Below are 20,488 nucleotides of genomic sequence, written 5' to 3'. Positions count from 1 at the left end.
TTCTCTTTTTTCCTAGAATAAACAAACCCAATCCTTTCAGCTGTTCTTTAACAGTCGTGCTTTCTAAATCTGTCACTAGCTTGTTTCTCTGCTTTGCCTTCTTCTGGCTAGTGCGCATTTTCTTTGCAGGGCAGCATCCTACGAAATACATTCTACCTAAGGTCTCACTGACAGCGAGCACATACCAAGTCCTGTGTCAGGCACCAGAACTATACACTGTTTGTAAAAATTCCCAGCACTCTAGATATGAAGATTTGTGATTTTTACTTTTTTCAAGCTCTCCAATTGTCTTCCTCTTATAGAAGGAACATGTGATGAAAAGTCAGACATTTCTGAAAAAGGTATTATTTTTAATGTATTTTCTCAAGCAAAACATGAGTGAAGAAAGAAAGAGACATTTCTAAGGAGCGAAGAGATTCTTATGGAAGGAGAAGCTCAAGAAAAGAAGGTGAAGGGGAAATCTTACTATTGTCTTCAACTGTCTTGCATGTAGTTATGGAGACAATGGAGCCAGAATCTCCTCTGACGTCCACAGTTAAAGGGCAAGCAGCAGACACATGTGCAACATGGAAAGTTTTGAATACATACTAGGAAAATTAAGGCACTAGGAGGATCTTCTCAATGCATATGAACACCTGAAAGAAGGGTGCAAAGAAGAAGGGGCCAGGCTTTGATGTCGAGTGACAGGACACAGGTAACGGGCACAGACGGAAAGACAGGAGGTTCCCCCTGAACATCAGGAAAAACTTTTTTACTGTGAGAGCGATGGAGCACTGGCACAGGTTGCCCAGAGACGTGGTGCAGTCTCCATCCATGGAGATCCTAAAAAACTACCTGGACATGATCCTGGGCAACTGGCTCTAGGTGATCCTGCTTGACCAGGGGGGTTGGACACGATGACCTCCAGAGGTCCCTCCAACCTCAGCCATTCTGTATGACCTCCAGATATCCCTTCCAACTGCTATCACCCTACGGTTACATGGTAATTCTGTCTCATGACATCCCCAGCTAACTTTTGCTAACTTCCACAGGAAACATTACACAGTGCTTCAGTAATACAAGTTTATACATATTTTCATCCATCATTACGGAGAAAAGAATCCCTTCACTTATAGACTCAACAATTCACTTATCTCACGATCCACGTTTTCTTACAGACACTTGTCTTAGAACCTGTTCACATCACAGATTCACCAAATTCAATTACAACATGAGAATAACATCCTCCTCGGAATGGCACGAAATCTGAAAGCCTGCTTTCAAGAATTTAGAATATGAAGTATGGAAGCCAGAAAAACAAATATTTCTAAATATAGCCACAATGTTAGATTCCATAGGTATAATTTACAAATGCAAAGGAAAAAAAAAATCAAAAGATCTTCCAAATGTTCATAAAATCCTACCCAAGAAGATTGCTGTTCTGTTAGCTCTCTCTACTGAAAGGGGCAGCTCTCTAAAAAATAGAGATTCAAAATGAGTTGTGAACATCAAATATTCTATGGGAATACTATACATACTAGTTCAGAGGTGATCAGACAGAATTCTGTATTTCCTCTGAAGAAAGTACTGATAAGAATGAAAATGTACCGATGTCTTTAAAAACGTTATTTTGAAGCAACAAATATAGTACAGATACTACACTGACTCATTAAGATGTCCAAACAATCTATTGTAGATTAACATAATTTTATTTAAAAATAAAAATGTACACATTTCTTCAACTGGGGCACTTCAGATTAGGGATCTCTTCAGTCTTTTCTGGAGGGATTTAAAAAAGCTTTGGAGAAATCTTAAAGCTATGGAATTAGCCTGGTATTTATAGCTCAGTTTCCTAGTGTGTTCTTTGAGCTTCCTAGGACGTTCTTTTTCTCCATCTGCTGGTTGTTGACACGGTATAACCTTATATTTTGATTATGAAAATGTACACGAATAAGAGCATTTCATTTTACGTTTTACTGTAAAGTTCTGGCTTCATCTCAGGGCAAGGCAGCTACGCTTTGCTACTACAATATAATCTAGGTCAAGAATGGTACTGCATATTTTCTGATACAGATAACGGGAGTTCTATTGTTTAATTATGTCAAAATATATTACTACCAATTATGACTAATACTCCATATGAATCACACTGTCACAAAATGGTAATTTTCTTACCACTAAAATATTGTTCTTCGTATGCTGTTTTAATAGAATCCGTTAAATCTAGGTCAACAATGCTTTTTTCTTCTTTGTTCTGTTATCAAAAAGGTCCACGTATGGGTGCACTGTCTATCTTTGTACAAGATATGAATTGCTAAATTGTTTACTTTTCGACTTCAGCACCATTAAATGTCGAAGATGTCTGCTGTTCCTCTGATTAGTTTAACGTTGGCTCAAATCTTTTGTATTATACTACTTGAAATTCATTTTGTAACAAACTTTACTATCATAGCATAAAACTATCGAAATAAAATCAAAAGTTTCTCAGCTTAACAAGTGCATCGATTTACTTTTGAATACTTACCTACATTACTCCTCATGGTCTTGCTTCTAGTTACCTTGGGGATCTTTAGGCTTCTGAAAATTCTTGATGCACTTTCAGTTTTGCTTTAGATCTCGATAATGGGCTATGTCCATTGAGGCTGGCTCCTTGTCTTACTACACCCCTCATCTGAGGAACTCTCGCACCCCACGTTACATCTGTTGAGACAGTTGCGTGATTTAAATTAAAGAATGAGCCAAATGGTTTTATTTCACTTTTCTTGATTGCTGTCTAAGCTCTTATCCAATCACTTTTTAGTATAAACTCTAATAATATTTGCTTTGAAAGAAGGGTAGGGTGGCTCTGACTGGAACTGATAAAAAAAGATACCTTTTACTACAATATGGTGGTTCACTGTCCGGAAGAGCGAGTAGTTTTCTATTAAAATGAGTAGATGGATTTTTATGATGGAACTAATATGCATACAAAAAAAGGTCACATCTTCAGACAACTTGAGTTGTACTGATGCGTGCTAAAAACCTTCGACTACAAAGGCGAGAAGTCTGGGCTTTAAAGAGTTACAATACTGCAAACAGCCTTGGTTATGTAAAAGGTTCCACCGGTATCGCTGACGAGCTATTAAATCAGTCTTTGCACAGGTACACGGACACTGGTGACCCCCCAGCTGAAACAGAACCTGGGTTATTCTGTAACTTCTGCCTCTTCTTGAGCTGTTTCCTTCAGAATCACCACCCGAATGTACCTGCAGCGGCTCAGAGTTAGTTAGGCTTTGATTGTGCCAGCTTCAATTTCCCTGACGCTGAAAGGAGTTAACAGTCTTTGCAGGACTTTAAGTCAATTAATTAGTTCTTTTAGAGGTGAAATGGATTGGAGCTCATTAGGTTAAAGACATATCCAAAAGAGTTAATGCAGGCCTTTAAAAAAGCCTGTGGACTGAGTAAGGGCACAGTTAGGGGTTAAAAATACACATTTAACAAATTCAGAATTATTGGGGATTTTACATTTTTTTAAAAAAATAAATCTTTGATTAAAATAGATGTTACACATCCAATCAGTGCTTTTTGAGTTCATGTATTTGGAATCTCTTTTAAAGCCATTTGTCATCACAGTAAAGGGCTTGGTTGTTGTTAAAACCTTCTCCCCAAACAGAAAACCCATTGACAAAAAATGTGAACAAAAAATTTCAGGTAAGCCAAAAAAACAGGGTATAAGCCCATAAGTCACAAAGTACATCGGCTGCAAATACCAAATACAGCATTTACTATGATTATTAAAATATCTTAGTTAAGTTTATGAGCAAAACTTTTTTGCTTTCTTGGTGATGACCTGCTGTTTGGCTTTCACTGACTTTATTAGCACCGCTAATTCAACTGAGTTATCAGTTGATCAGCATCTTCCCAATTAAAGGGCAAAATCGGGGCACAGCATTTTGTAAAAATGAGTACCAAAGGGGCCAGGCTGTTTCAGCCTGCATTTGCCAACCCAGCAGAGCCTTGCAGCAAACAGTTTTTTCATGTGCAAACTACTTAGAAGAAAAATTATTAACTCACTAAAGCTCTTCCTCAACCCATATCACTTTGAAAATTATGCCTCTATAAAATTACGAATATATGCTTAGATTTTCTTAAAGACTGGGGCACTAGACAGCTTCTGTGTTTAAGCATTATACATTTAATAGTCCTGAACATTACAGGGTTTACCTGTTCTTAATGCTGAATTTTTTATGTATCTAGAATACTAAACAAGCTACATCCAGTGCATGGATATTATTAAAATTATTAAAATAAAAAAAAAAAAACAACAAAAACCATAACAACAAAATTAATATTATTGCTATTAGTAAAATAAAGCCTCTTCCCCTTACTTGAAAGGGTTAAACAACTTTGTGGAACAGACAAAACTGTGAGTTTATTAATGCGAGGAGTCATAGGGCTCTAAATACTGAACATACATGACTGAAAAAAAAAAACCTGCATTTTAGCAGGTGAAGAATTGGGGTATTCAATGGACTTGGGTTATCCGCAGGACTCACAAGACTGAGCTCTTACCAATGGGCTTCAGCTTATCAAGAAACTGAATGCCCATGTTTTCTAAATTACCCCAGAAATTCTAAATCTTAAAATCTAATGTATAAATAGCATAATTTAATCATAAAAATTTCTTCTTCAGTTGTAGAAATGACAGAAATTTTTAACTTGTTTCTGCTGTATCTAAGCTGCATGAAATATTTCAAAGAATGAACATTCTACAGAGTATATTCACAAAATTATAGATAAATAAGAATCCATGGCTTCACAACATAGCTTATCTTTACAGTAACAAAACAGATGATATAACCTACCATTAAAGAATTTGCATACAAATATATTTTAGATCGTAATTTCACTATGGATATTACATTCTTCACATAAAATTATTTATTAATGTTTAAACACATTGAAAGGTATCGATAAGAGACATTTTTATGAAGAACTTCCCTTGACTGTGTAATGCTAATGACAGCAAACACTGTAAAACTAATTTACTGGAAACAATTTCAATAGATGGATGAAATAGCCCAGGAATGAAACCTAAGTCATACTAGGGCTTAAAATAACTAAGTCACGTGGACAGTACTAAGGATTGAAGTAGCATCAGTAAAAGAAGCTTCTAATAAAGGCCTCAAGAAATCGACAGAAAAGTGTTATTAAAATGAATTCAAATAAATAACCTGATTTTTAACTTGCAATGTCTAAATAAAAGAGTAACAACAAATTGACGACAAAAATTGTCCATGCTGAGTATACAGAAACATGTAAGCAAAGATGTAAAGTTTCTGCTGAAAAAATAGACATCCCCTTGATTATGCATATGCCATTTCCAAACTTACTAACATCACAGAGACAGATGACCAGCTACAGAATACAGTTCTATAAATACCAAGCACAGACTACAGGTGACAAACAAAAGGCTCCTATGTGGCAAGTCAAGAGAATTTTCATGGCTAATTCTATAGGCTCTGCATTGCTCTTCCTCTCCTGAAAGTCTCGTGCTCCTTCCCCTTTTAATCCTTTTATCTTCCTTTATTAGGAACTACCAATTATTGCGATAAAGAACCGACAATAAGCATTTCTAAAAAATCACAAAGGATTTTTTTTCAATTAAAAAAACGGACAGTTGACTTTGAAAAAAGCACTTATACTGCTGAAGTCTGCTATTTAACATAAGAAGGTGATTGTCACAGACTGTCCTAGCTGTTATTAAACAGCACCGTGCAAGGTGTGAAAAGACCAGTTTATTTTTATCATTCAGAGATCAGTACAGGACTTAGTGACTACAATATGTTTATTTTTTGATTGCATACATATCCATAACGATCAACTTCCCAATGAGTTCTCACCAAGTTGCAGGAATCTAATGGTGAATGTATTTCTGGGGAAGAGACATCTGTTTTTTCAGTGCATGTGCTGTCTGGTTTGCTTTGTGAGCTTTCTATTTACATAACAAGTCTGTGCTAACAGATTAAAAAAATCCTGTCCCCATCTAATCTCTTCAGATACATACAATATTCTTACAACTATGGTATTTGATGTATCTAAAATTAAAGATACTCTACTTTTCATAAGAAAAAATGAAAAATGCCAAAAAATGATCTTCCAGTAACAGAAACAAACTCAATAACTTTCCAATTGTGCGCTGTCACAAATGAGTAGTGAAAGAGAATGGCAGTCAGCCAGTTCTCTTTCTTCTTCAGGTAGGTTTGAAATTTATTTCTTCTAAACCAATCAACTTGATTATTGGCTGTTTCTCAGGTTATTCTTCCCATTTACCCTGCAGCATAACTGAAAAATGCTCCTCCAAAAGAGTTTATTACAAATCAGAGCCGTGGACTCCACGCTAAAAAAGTCTGGCAAAACCTCAGAGACCTGTTTAGAAGCATCCGGTCTGATTTTGCCTGATTTTATTTTCAATAATTGCTATTTTTATTTTGTTAAGTGGAAAAGTCACACAAAATGATGTTTAGTAATTGCATATTCTCCCATAACACTAAAAATATTTAAAAATAAACCCCAATATCATTAATTTCTAGTGGAGGCACTGCATTACCACCAGATAAACAACACTGCCAATAACACCAGCCTACTGAATGCCCACCGTTATTTTGTGACACATCAAAGAAAACAGAAGAAACAATTTTAAAATTTGAAATCACTGTGTTTACTACCCATACATATATGGATAGACAGGAAGAGAAAGAGTGGCAAAGGGAGAATTCACCTACCTCAAATCAGGAAGACTGGTAGAGGTAATCTACCAGGTTTTGGTGGGTCTCTGAACTTTTGGAAAGAATTAGGGAAGTGTTGTTTCTTCAAGTCTATGTTTCTTTGCCTGTTTTGTTGCGATAAAGCCTCTTCTTCCTGCAATAAAATACACGTTGTACTAAAACAAGAAATGCAGAAAGACAAGCTGTCAATACCTGCGCTTCACGTAGACTGCGTGGCTTGTCTAACAGACTGCTTCGCAACACAAAAACCACGGGTGCATGCAGAAAAGCAAACACTGAACAAAACTGGGGAGTTTACCTAGGTGCTCTCAGTAGTCAGTAAAGAAAGGCAGAGTCCAAAGTGTGATTTAAGATAAATTTACCTAATCTGATCCTGCATACAGGTGTATTCTGAACTGCCCTCTGGAAGGATCTCTCTTCATTGACCATGAACACAAAATCAGAATACTCTACTGTGTGAGGACAGGGTCCGACTCTGGATACATCCTCCACTGCTTTACACTTCCACAGAATTTAAGGTGATAGAAATAGAGGCTACACACTGGAGAATGGATAAAAGGACTTTTTAATGAGATATTCTTGAGAAGATCTACCCTAAAACTTCAGAGAACTAATACTGTAAAAAAAGATGTCCAGTTTTGCTTTTTTATATCTGATTTATGTATATATAGAGAGAGGTATGTATACTCACACACATACACATATCTAGAAATCAGGTATAAAAATCCCAAAGTAGCTTAGATACCATTGAAAGTAGGTTTTAGACTTGGAGGCATTTTCCCCTAGAACGCCTTGTAGATTTTTCATCTAAAACAAACACAGCTACAACTAATTCTGTGACTTGAACGTGTGATGAAGAATCATGAACTCAGCCTAAGCAGAGCCTTGTATTTAATTTTATTCTTATAACCAGCTTAAACAGCTGGTGAAAATATCTTTGCATGATTAGGCTTGGACTAACTACAGGGATCACAGAATTTTCAAGTTTCCCCAATGCAGACCTGGAACCTCAGTCAATTCAGAAGACCTGGCTTAAATCAGGGCTCTGGTAGCTCCTCAGCAGAAAGCCTGAAAACTATGGGGCCACCAGATTTTTTCCTTATTTCTTCATTTTCCTGGGACCCTTCTCAAGGAGGAAATCCCCTATACGTAGCTCCTTACTCAATGTTAGAGGGCACAACTCAACCCTCTGCTAAAAGGCTCCTCCTGCCCGAGGCCAGGCGCTGCAGTTCGGCGCTGCTCCCTCTCCTCCGCAGCGGCCAACGCTGGTCCAGTTAATTCCGATAAGGGAGCCGATTTGTGTATTTCTGCTGGATTAGTCTTAACCTAGATCGGTTCCCCTAATCTCTGTGGCTGGAGGGATGCTTGTGCTGGACTAGACGCTAAGGAAGGAGCAGCACATGTACAGGAATGAATAACCCGAGGTGGGTTCAGTGCCAGACCAAAGTGCTTGGGGAAGTTCAGTATGTTTGCTCATTTATTTTATTTTAGAGTACTGCAGTATTAAAAATATCTCCTCACCTCCTGTTTTCATAGGACCTCAGTATATTTCATTGTTTAAATAAACATAATATTTAGCTGTCTACTTTTTCAAATGTATGGTCCTAATTCTAAATTTTAACTGTTATAATACCAAAGAGCAGGTAGGCATGTCTAAAAAAATAGAAAAATCTCTTCTGAGTACCTGACTAAAGTCACCATAAAGCTGTTGGAAAGAATAATCTTGCTTCCTTACTGATTAGAATTCACATCTGTTATCTGAACATTTGGAATACATGGTATCTGGAGAAAATGAAGGTAAAACGTAACGGATGACATCAGAAAATAAGAAGCAAATATTCTACCTTCCAAGACTACCTTTGCATGAACATATGGTCTTTTCCAAATGTACTGTTCTTTTCCAAGACAACAAGTTGGCCATATTAATATAACTTCAAAAATGCATTTTAACTGCCTAACACCACAATATACCAAGTGAAAAACATCAAAGCTAAAAGAAATACGTTAACAACAGGCAGGTCTTTCAGAGAAGCTAGTTTAAAAATTAGCTATAGCTACAAGACTAACATACTAACACATTTGTTTTACGTATGTGATATATAGCTGTAAGGCTAACATACTAACATATTTGTTTTATGTATTTGATATATAGCTATAAGGCTAACATACTAACATTTTTCACAGATTTGGCAACGGTGTCATTTGAGTGGATGCAGCTTTGAACAGCGAAGAGGTAAAAAGGGATGCTATCTAATTTTTTTGTCTCCAGTTACAGGGGAAAGAAAAGAAGAAATGGAGTTTTAATTTGCAAGAGGAGAAAATCAGAGACATCAATTTAGTCAATAGTCTCGATCCTATAAATCCTACATATCTGATACTTTCATAAAGAAAGTGACAAGTACTAATAACGTATCTTACAACCATGAAAAGACTTTTATTTTACAGAAAGCCTTGGTTTTGACAGGAAAGGTGCACGCCACTATTCAGAAACAGCATACATGCAATCTTCACCCGGCAATTTAAAAACTGAACGAAAACAATCAAATTGACAAATAGATCAGTTTCCGACCATAAAGAAAATCACTGCCAAGTACAACCCTGGGTAATAAAGAGGTAAGCACAGTGCAGGCCCATGTACCACAGCACTCCTCGTACCTAACTACCGGTTGCTATGGCAAGCATTTGCCTGTATTTTGTACATTAAACAGTGATATGTTTTCTGCTTCCTTGTTCTTGATATTTTGATAAAGTTAATACTTGAGACTTGGACCTGTAAGGTATGGAAACTAAAGGCTCTCTCAAATAATCATGCGTTCCAATTTATTTTACGTTTGTGAAAACATCTTAGAATTAAAAATTAATGAATAATTTAAAATTTATTTGCATTCATCTGTAACACAGCGTTTTAAAAAGTTGTGATTTATTTCCATTAGCTACTTTGCATACCTGTAGTACATGCATTTCTATTTTCTAGCTCACAATGGAAATGTAATCTACTTTTCTCCTTCATTGATCTTTAATTTAATAAAGTGATAACTGTGATACTGATGAGAACAGAGATGATAAGCAAATACTTTCAGTTCTGTATAATACCAATTTGTCTTTTCCCCTCCTTTTTTTTTTTCCCCTAAACAAATGTTTTTAGTGGTACAAAAGAATGAATTAGTCAAAAAATTTCTTTACTCATTACTACTGTACACTAACATATAACCAAACGTCTGTCTGTAGCTGTCTCTACCTGAACCACAGTGGTATTTCAAAAGGTGCGTAAGAGCCAGCTATCAGCACAAGAGCCACTCTAACGAGGAGAGGACAACGTTAATCCATTTTCTTCTTGATTTCTATGGCTAACACAAAGCCTTAACACACCAAATACAAACACCCCAAAGAGAACACATGTGGTAAAATAACCCCAACAGGAGAGAGAAATAACCCTCTTCCCACCCCAGGCATCCCCTCCGGACCAACTGCAAACTCAGATGTCATCCACCGACAGAAAGATCCACGACAAAACTTGCCAACTATCATACACTTTTTTTTTTTTTTTAAAGACAAAAAAGAAAAAATCTTTTCCTTTTGCTAGGAATGTTGTTTCCACCATTGGCAAGTGCACACAGACCCTTTTCTTTCCCTCACATGAAAAGAAAGAATTTGTACATGGCTTCATTTGTTTGTTGCATCATATCTTGATATCAGAAACTAATAAGGAGAATTTGACAGTGGGGTCAGTAGTCCTAGATTATGAATTTTAACCTCTCCTGTGCTTCACAATGTATACAACTTGCAGAAACAGAGTCTCAAAAGCATATTTACAAATTGCCTAAAGGCCAATAACAAACGTTATATGCATTTTCTTTACATTAAGACACATTCTTTTTGCAATGCTTGCCACGGATAAGGCAACACACAAACGTTGCCCTGAAGACAGCTGAAGCAGCCTTTCCTCCTGCCCAGCTTTCCTGCCGTCCCTCCAGCTGCTCGTGTGCTTTCACGCCGTGCTGGAGCTCTTCTTTCACAGATAAGACCTAAGTGAACCCACCGGTTATGATTCAGACTATTTTATATAAAAATATTTGTGTTGACACCAAGACTGTAAGCTTTTCCATTCCTCTAAGAACGCGGCATAAGCAGAGAAACACTGTATAAATATTTGAATAAATATACCAACAGCGTAAGAAGCAGAAGAAAAGGATACCTGGACTTTAAGATTAAATTGTTATCCAAAGCCTCAAACTCATTAGGAAAGAAGAAATTTAATGCAGCAAGCACACCAACAGTTTATATTTTTGCCTCATGACACTTTATCATCACATAATAAAATGCCTTCTTTTAGACATGATATTATGCCATTGTTTAAAATTAAATCCTCCCAAACGAAAAGAACATAAACTTTTCTAAACTGTGTTATTCCTTATTTAAAAATTCTTGGCACAATTCTCCGTAACTGGCAAATCTTGATTATTTTCAACTCTCATGTAGGCCAAACGCTGCCACGGCATCGAGGACTCAGTGCCTGGGGTCCAGCACAGACTCTCTGCATCAGTTTTCTTCTGGTCCGGACTCAGGCTACAACCCATGCCGGTGGCAGAGAAATCCGTTTTCTCCTAAATCTGAAATATTATGTGGTACCTCTCAAGTTCACATAGAAAGGAATCACCCCACCCAGGTACATGAACACCATCACATACAAAGGTTTTTTTTGGTTGTTACTGCTCTGGTATGAGATAATTGGAAATTCTTAAAGAAGCTAAGAAAAAAAAGAGAAGAAAATATCAGAAAAGGTTGCTGCTTCACAATCCTCTCGCGAGCAAACGTTTTAAAGAGGAGGTACCTGAAGGAAGGTCAGGGACTAGCTTTAACCACTACTGACTGTAGTGCCAATGGTTTTAACATGTTGAGCTTTACTCTTTGCTTATTTAGTGACGTGACCAACTTCACTGTAGCACTCACACTTAAGCCCGGACAGTGCGTACTACAGCAAGTATCCGGCTTGAAACTGGAAAGGCTGAGAAACTTCAAAATGAATTTACATAGTGAAGGAATTTCATTGCACTACCCAGCACGTGCCCTGCTGCTGACGAAGGCCACCTCCTTCACCATCAAGGAATATTCATCACTGAGTTTCCTCTAAGTAGTTCTTTCAAACTGACGTTGCCACTAATTAGCACTACTAATTGTCCAATTCATTCATAAAGTATCAGAATGGTATTTTAATAATCCCCTGACACAGGACTCCTAAAGTAGAATTCAGTTTCTGGAATTCTAATTCTGTTCTTGCTAAGGTTAATAGATGGTTTTCCACTGAGTTTAATATAATTCACATTGGATCGCTACTGAGTCTATATTTATATAAAATGCCCTAGTATTTGACTCTATTTGATAATTTAAAAAATCTCCATCTTATTTGTTCCTAGATAGAGATCAAAATTCTCTAAAAATTTAGCCTAGGATCGCATGATTTTTCAGAAAGCTTTGATAGAATTTTATCAAGTTGGTTTTTACAGTATTTCTAAGTACCATGCTACTAAATCATCTAACATTCCTCTGATTTTTCACCTGCTGCAAGTAGCATTAAGGCCAAACAGACATGTGAAATGTTATTAAGCTGCTTTAATGACAAACGTACCAAATGTCATTGGGGAAAACAGTACCCATCCTCTTACAAGGCTAATAAAACTCACTTCTTTGTTGCAAGGTTTTCTGAAGCCTTATGAGTTTGTGAAAAGGCCAGAGATGAGAAAAATGCCTGAGACAGTAGTTAATATATAAACATATCTAAGACCTCATGATGCCTTAATGAGTTTACCAATTTGGAAGCTTTATGGTGACCTCAGGCCATTATTGATACATACATCATGTATTGTTCTGGCCACTACTGTGATCATAAAAATAATTATCCTTGCTGTAGAATTTGACAGAGCTGCATTTTTCCTGAAAGCCCACTTTGAACACCAACCCACACTGAAATACAAAAATATTAATATCTATATAATGTTGTATATAAATACATAATATGCACATTATATAACATATACAAAAGAAAACCAAATACTAATCCAAGAATCAAATAAACAGGCACAGAAAGCTGGCAGTAGAGGAAAACATAATTTAAATCTGATTATTACTAAAGCAAAATTTTTTGACTTTTTTTTTCCCCACAGAAAAGTAATTGGACAATAGCCGATGACTACAGTGCCCAGAAACATCCTGAGGGCAATGAGAAAGCCAGTCATAAATGCAAACTCCGGACTGCCCCCAGGAAGGTTCCTGCCAAGCAGGACAGCAGCAGCACTGCAAACCTGCCAGAACCCTTCCAGCTCCTGACGCTGAGAAGGTCGTGCTGGACAGGCCATGAGAACCTTGCTCTTGGGCACGTGATGAAGGGATGTCTACAGAACACATGGAGCTTGGTGGGTACAACTCAGTTACTCCAGATTGTTTCTGACATGGGAGTAAAGTATCCTCTTGCATGTCTCCCCTCTCACCAACAACTTTCACAGAATCCCAGACTGGCAGGGGTTGGAAGGGACCTCTGGCGATGATCTAGTCCAACCCCCCTGCTACAGCAGGATCACCTAGAGAAGGTTGCACAGGATCTCCAGGTGGGTTTTGAATATCTCCAGAGAAGGAGACTCTACAACCTCCCTGTTCCAGTGCTCAGTCACCCTCAGAGTAAACAAGTTTTTCCTCATATTTAGATGGAACTTCCTGTGTTCCAGTTTGTGCTCATTGTCCCTTGTCCTGCCACTGGGCACCATTGAAGAGAGTCTGGCCCCATCCTCTATAGACATCCACCCTATAGATATTTATAAGCATTAATAAGATCCCCTCTCAGTCTTCTCCAGGCTAAACAGACCCAGCTCTCTCAGCCTTTCCTCATACAAGAGATGCCCCAGTCCCCTCATCATCCTCGTAGCCCTCCACTGGACTCTCTCCAGTAGTTCTCTTTCTTGAACTGGGGAGCCCAGAACTGGACACAGAATTCCAGATGCAGCCTCACCAGGGCAGAGTAGAGAGGGAGGATAATCTCCCTCAACCTGCTGGCCACACTCTTCTTAATGTGCCCCCAGACATCACTGGCCTTCTTGGCCACAAGGGCACATTGCTGGCTCTCACTCCTTTTCCTTCCTCCTCACCACACTTTCGCTCTTGGATCCAATCCCACACACACATCAAGTAGACAACCTGGGCTTAATACAGTCCTGAAACTCTTCCTCATCTCATGCTCAAGTCCTCTCCTAAACATGGTAACACACCTCACCCACACCTCACCCTGACACCAGCTGAAATTGCTGTCTCTCGCTACTCATCCCCCAGATATGATTCTCCATTTCTTTAGTATCTCTCTGTGGAGCCTCATCAGGGGAAAACTTGTCCCAGTGTATCTCCTCAGCCCTCACCTAGTTTTGAGAAGCACAATATGGAAAGCAGGCACCTTCCTCCAGGGAGGCTGCTGATGACATTTAGAGCTAACTAGAGAGAGCTGGCGGAGAACATCACTGACAGGTATGGTCATAGGCTGGTTTAAGCAAGCGATGGATATGGAAGCATTTCTAGTCACATAAGACTTTTTCAGTTAAAAATCTAAAAATAGACAAATACCTAAGCTGGTAGTTTGGGCATGTAAAGCAAGAATGAGGACAGTTCTCCTAATCCACACCTATTAGGACAAGAGGAAATGGCCTCAGGTTGTGCCAGGGAGGTTTAGACGGGATATTAGGAAAAATTTCTTCACCAAAAGGGTTGTCAAACACTGAACAGGCTGCCCAGAGAAGTGATTTAGTCACCATCCCTGGAGGTGTTTAAAAGACACGTAGATGTGGTGCTTAGGGACATGGTTTAGTGGTGGACTTGGCAGTGTTAGGTTAACGGTTGGACTCCATGATCTTAAAGATCTTTTCCAACGGAAATGATTCTATGATTCTATTCCCTGCTTTGTTCCAGGCTGGCACTAAGGAACTGTTCTCCCTAGAAGCAGGCTGGACCTCAGCAGTCTCACTGCCTTCCTGTGGCCAGAAGCACATCCATCTCCCCATCAACATTAAGAACCTCCTCCCTAGACGTAAGATTTCAGCCACATGAAAGATTAGAGAGTATTTCCATGTAAATGACCGAGCAATCCGCAATGGTCTCGCTGCCAGACTTAGCCTGGGTCACTGTTTGGATTTCCTGATGTCACAACTATCAGGATGACCAAAATCAAGCCTATTTCCTAAAGCAGGATACCATCCCGCTGTATTCAGTGAGCTGCGAGGTTGCAAGTACTAACGGAAGAGTTTTAGGAAGGTAGCAGGTAGGGCTACCTTGGGACTTGGGCATCAGAGGTGTTTTGTGGCACAGCAGGCCACCCTCGCTCTCTGGCAGGCTCTCTCATTGCGGTGGTTTGTAATTGGAAAAAAAATATAAATCAAATTCAGTGGCGATGATTGCAGTATTAGCTACAGCTGACATAGACAAAGCATTGCATTAAACATCTCCTATAGCAAGTTGATCATAAGAATCATCCAATAGTGGTAAGTTAATTAGATTGTGATACTTAGTTCGATATCCTAACAAAGATACTCAAGCATGTACTCAGCAATTGCAATAGTGAAAGAGAGCTGGTGCAAAACTACCGGGCAGGCAATAAGGACCTTTGCTACACAGTTATTAATCACCAGGAAAAAAAGAGTAATTCCCAGACCATCACATAAATGGCTACTGATACCTTTGCACTAAAAACCAGCTGTTTGTCTGGTTTTTAACCTTTTTTTTTTATCTGCAGATCACTACAAATAAAAAGTTTTCTATCTTCCAATTCCTATTTTAATGAAGTACTTTGCAATACAGAATTGTGCAGGCTCAAGAATAATGAGTGGACAGAGGCATGTCACTGGTTTATTGGTCTGGTTTGCACACTTTATTATGCAAAACAAGCGATAATTTCTATTTGATAAAATTTCACGTTGTTTTTACTCTGAGCAATTCATCAACAAGAAAGAACAAGACGGGTTCCTGAGGTAAAATCTGCCAATGTATGACAAAGTGTCAGCAAGTCAAACTGCAAATGAAAAACCAGAAGAAACATCATGTTATTAAAAACTTATAATAATTTTTCTGAAAAAACTTATTACACCGCATCATAAATTTACCATCCCTTTGGTTTGTTGAGATAACCAAATAGCTTCTGAGGGAAAAGGATAAAAACAAAACTAGAAAGGATTGCCTTAGTAACTTTCCCCCCAACACTTCCACAAACCCAGATGCAATTTTTTATCCCACATCTGCTCTATAAGCATTATTAGACAAGAAAAAGAGGGGACAGTAAAAACAAGCATTTAGACTTGTCAAGGCTTTTGACAGTATATCAACAGTAGGAGTAAGTAAAAATCAGATTTTTTGAAGTTAAATACACAAATATACGTTGAAGGATTAAAGACAGAAAGCTGTTGCAACAACAACAACTCCTTTAAAAAAATAATCACAGATTTAACTCTTTTCTCTAAGATTGTTATATTCCAAATAGACAATGTAAATTCAAAATACAAAGCGCTTTAGGTTTCTTGCTTTTAAAATGTTTTTCAGAAAGCAATTCAATGAATTGCTGTATTAATGCTGTCATACAGAAATCACAAAAAGTGTTTCATGCATTAGAGCAGCTAACAAATGAATTTTGCTGGTTCCACATTAGCCAGCTTTTCACATCAGCGGAGCACAGAGAAAAAGGATCCAAGAATAAGACTTTTAGTAATAGTCAACAGACAACTTGGTTACATGTAAGTTTGGTTTTTTATGACAAAATTTTAGGCAAAATTCTCTCTACCACCAAAAAATCTCTATTTCAAGCCAAAGAAACTTCTAATATATAATGCAAAAACTTAAACTGTTTAAGACCTCCAGTCATTAACAAAAAGTTACACACTTGTTGGGCAAGTTATCTTAATTGAATAGTTAAAAAATGTAAGTGTAATAGCAGTATAGCCTTACAATTTTGTATGGATCTAAGAACAGTGAATTACACAAGTGTCAACTGGTCTAATTTAATGATTGAATTTTTTTCTTCTTCACAGAACCACAAGCTAAGTGTCCCAGTTCCTTCGTTCTTCACATGCTTTTACGCTATCTGGATTTAGGCTTAATACAAGAGAAAGTTTCTTACCCCTGAAGCTTTTGTTTCCTCTCTTGTACTTACAAACCTCTCTAATTCGAAGGTATGACAGCTGGTAGGAAAGGGTTAATGGGAGCTTCCAGATGACAGAATTCATTTCCCAAAGAGAGTACCGAGACATCCGTTCAAGGAGAAAAACTTTAAATTCCTACTGAATTACGCTAGATTGAAATTGATGGGACAATCAGATCCCCTGGCAACTACAAATCTGGTAGATGAAACGATTTCTATTCAAACCAAGTGCTGAGATACTAACGGTGAGTTGAGATCTAAGGACCAAAGCGCACCTTCACCTTTAAATATGACAGCTGTAAGAATACACTTCTCAAATGTTTGGAAGCAGCGCTCAGTGGCCATGGTCTGACACGTATAAGCCGTTTGGAGCGCTTGATCTGCCAACTGCCTCCACCTAAAGCATCCTATGGAGCAGAGCGGGGAGACAGCAGCGTATGGCAGATGGAACTTAAGGCACCTGTGGGACCTATAGGCTGCCTCCCTCATCAGGAAAACAGAAACTACAGATGTCAGGACACGTACTTCATGTAGAAACTTCCTTACCTTACAAAACGTGTAAGTTGATGCTCCTTGAGACAGTCTCCCCTGCATTTCAGTATTTTTGTGCTCTAACTACTGCAAACCGATCCAAACCAAGCCTGACAAAGTAACTGAATGGTTCCGCTGCCTTCAGAAAGCACTCATGGCTGAAAGTAGTTGCATACACAAAAGTTGATTGGATTTAAAAAATATCTTTCAGGGGATGGCAGTACATAGCTGTACCAATGGCAAAATTTTCAGTGAGCTTTTATGAACATGCGAATGTGGAAACACGTGGCACACACACCTAAACAAAAGTCGGGACTTAAAATAACCGTGTAAAATTCTACTTTCACCCTCACTTTGGATTAACGAGATGATCAACAAGTGCAATGAACAGGATCTTCACTTGAGGAACTAAAGTCTTGCAGTCTCATCTTAGTGTAAGAGGATCTCAATGAAACATGGTCAAACCTAAAGACACAAAATTAAGCTATTATATAAGATAGCAATGTACACTAGTGCATTAGGAAATATCTATTTTAGCTACTGATCAGTTTCAGAGAACAGATGGAAATTTTTAAAGTTTGGACAACAAGTATTATTTGTTAATAATTTAATAATTTCTTAATAATATCAAGATAGCCTGAAAACCAGGTAAGAATGCCTTTAATTCCCAGTGAACTGAGATCTGTGCAACCTGATGCGGCTAGTTTAACACCCAATCATTAGTGGTAAGAATTTAAACAGCCAAAAGAGTTTTCTCCTCTATGGCATCACCCAAAGGTTCTAGTAGCCTCAAAATACATTAAATGGAGAATACATCAGCATACTCTTCTTGATATTCTGCTTTACCAGGTGCGAGTAACAGTGTTCGAGTCTTTCCTCAACTCCAGTAGCTACAATCTTTTTGACGGTTATGTTCTTGAATACTTCTAGTGACATGGACTTCATCAAAAGTTTTGATGCTAGAGAAAGTACTTCATCTTACACACAAAACAAGAGCTTTAGAAAGAAAGCCTAATGTATTTTCAAAAAGCCAACACAAGCACTATTAAAATTAGCCTCCATATGTGAGGTTGTAATATGAAATGTCATGATACAGAATATCAACATAACTACAAAAGTCAATCCAACACACCTTCGGAGCAAAGATTTTCTCTGCCCAAAACGACTACAGACACAGGCAGGGACTGCCACGCTATACAGACAGTTTGATGTACAGGAATTCTGAGAAGCTAAGGTAAACTGAAAAGCTGAAGAGGTAGAATTTTTAATTTTTTTTTTTTAAATTTCCCACTGTTAAAGAGTAGCACTTTTAAAAAATTAAATCCATGAAGGTTTTTGGAACTGTAACAAGATAATTTAACACATTATGCTACTATGGTGTTGAGGTCGCTCATACTAACATCATGTTTTGCATGAATTTTTAATATCCTTAGCATTATGTTATTTGACATTCATGAAATCATCTCAGGTTAAGTCAAACGGCAGTACATTGCATCAGGTTGTATTTTAGTAATTGCAATGCTGCAAGCTTAGCAAGCAATTCAGGCTTTCAGGTATTTTGTATTATTGCAAAAGCACTACATGTACATTTACATACAGTAACTGTTATATCAACGGAAAAGTTATTCAGTGATTTACAGGCATAGCACTTAAGCACAATTATTAACTTTGAAACCTATCAATTTGATTTTTTCCTTTCTTTCTTTCTTTCTTCTTTTTAGTTGGCACTAGCACAAGAAGTTCTGGCATAGATTATTTTCAGTTTCCACACATTTCAAACGAGTGCTGATTTCCTGGGACAGCTGATTTAAAATTGTCATGTTCCCTTTAACTGAGCAAGATTTACAAGAGGGCCACAAAGATTTCTTGTACCAATAATGGCACGTGGGTCAGGGCAATCCCAAGCACAGCTACAGGCTGGGCAGAGAATGGATGAAGAGCAGCCCTAAGGAGAAGGACTTGGGGGTGTTGGGGGACGAGAAGCTCAATATGAGCCAGCAATGTGCACTTGCAGCCCAGAAAGCCACCCGTGTCCTGGGCTGTGTGTCCAGCAGCGTGACCAGCAGGTCGAGGGAGGGGATTCTGCCCCTCTACTCTGCTCTGCTGAGACCCCCCTGCAGTGCTGCATCCAGCTCGGGGGTCCCCAGCACAAGAAGGACATAGAGCTCTTGGAGAGAGTCCAGAGGAGGCCACCAAGATGATCCGAGGGCTGGAGCACCTCTGCTATGGAGACCTCAGGCTGAGAGAGTTGGGCTTGTTCAGCCTGGAGAAGAGAAGGCTCCAGGGAGACCTTAGAGCCCCTTCCAGTCCCTGAAGGGGCTCCAGGAAAGCTGGAGAGGGGCTGGTGACAAGGGCAGGGAGTGACAGGCCAAGGGGAATGGCCTGAAGCTGCAGGAGGGGAGATGGAGATGGGATGGGAGGCAGAAATCCTTCCCTGTGAGGGTGCTGAGGCCCTGGCACAGGGTGCCCAGAGAAGCTGTGGCTGCCCCTGGCTCCCTGGCAGTGTTCAAGGCCAGGTTGGATGGGGCTTTGGGCAACCTGGGCTAGTGGAGGGTGTCCCTGCCCATGGCAGGGGGTGGCACTGGATGGGCTGTGACGTCCCTTCCGATCCAAAATCATTCTACGACATGATTCTATGATTTCCATCACCCTAGCGCAAGGCTTATTTTCTCTTTCCATGATATACTGAAGTGACTTCTTCTCTCTCAAATCACTGACGAGTGTAACAGGACTTCCTAGAGGCACTGGGCCTCCTCTCCTCTCTATCCTGTACACACCATAAGCATGGATAACCTGAGATGTCTCCATGGCAAAGCACATTTGTTTCTGTTGGCTGGACAGACAGCCAGCTATCTGCTTCCTGTGTTGGAAAGTACACAAGATTTCAAAACCTCTTTCACCTCTCTCTCTCTCTGCCTCCCCAGGCTCCCTGGTCTGGCAGCTCAGAGCTCTCAGACCACAGCTCAGGTCCAGGCTTTCACAACGTAGTGCTCTCCTTCTCTCAAAAGCTGACGGCTGCTTTCACCCACCAGCACCCTGGAGTGAAGTTGAA

General features: G+C 38.9%; 1 protein-coding gene across 8 annotated transcripts in view; it reads right to left on the bottom strand.

The window, feature by feature from the left end:
* Window positions 1–20,488, bottom strand: part of MBD5 (methyl-CpG binding domain protein 5) — a 144,648-nt gene that overhangs the window by 59,891 nt on the left and 64,269 nt on the right. For 6 of the 8 annotated variants that reach the window (XM_075757275.1, XM_075757272.1, XM_075757279.1 and 3 more), the window contains 2 exons: window positions 6,744–6,879; window positions 2,504–2,679 (listed from right to left, as the gene is read on the bottom strand). The gene's annotated coding sequence lies outside the window, so the exon portion shown is untranslated. Of the gene's footprint in view, window positions 1–1,403; window positions 1,454–2,503; window positions 2,680–6,743; window positions 6,880–20,488 lie in introns of all 8 variants that reach the window. The other 2 variants (XM_075757277.1, XM_075757278.1) reach the window with 2 other exon arrangements.

The sequence above is a fragment of the Balearica regulorum genome, chromosome 6 (assembly GCF_011004875.1).
Source record: "Balearica regulorum gibbericeps isolate bBalReg1 chromosome 6, bBalReg1.pri, whole genome shotgun sequence".
NCBI lineage: Eukaryota > Metazoa > Chordata > Aves > Gruiformes > Gruidae > Balearica > Balearica regulorum.
Note: the sequence above shows the minus strand (reverse complement) of the source record. Positions and strands in the feature narration are given on the sequence as shown.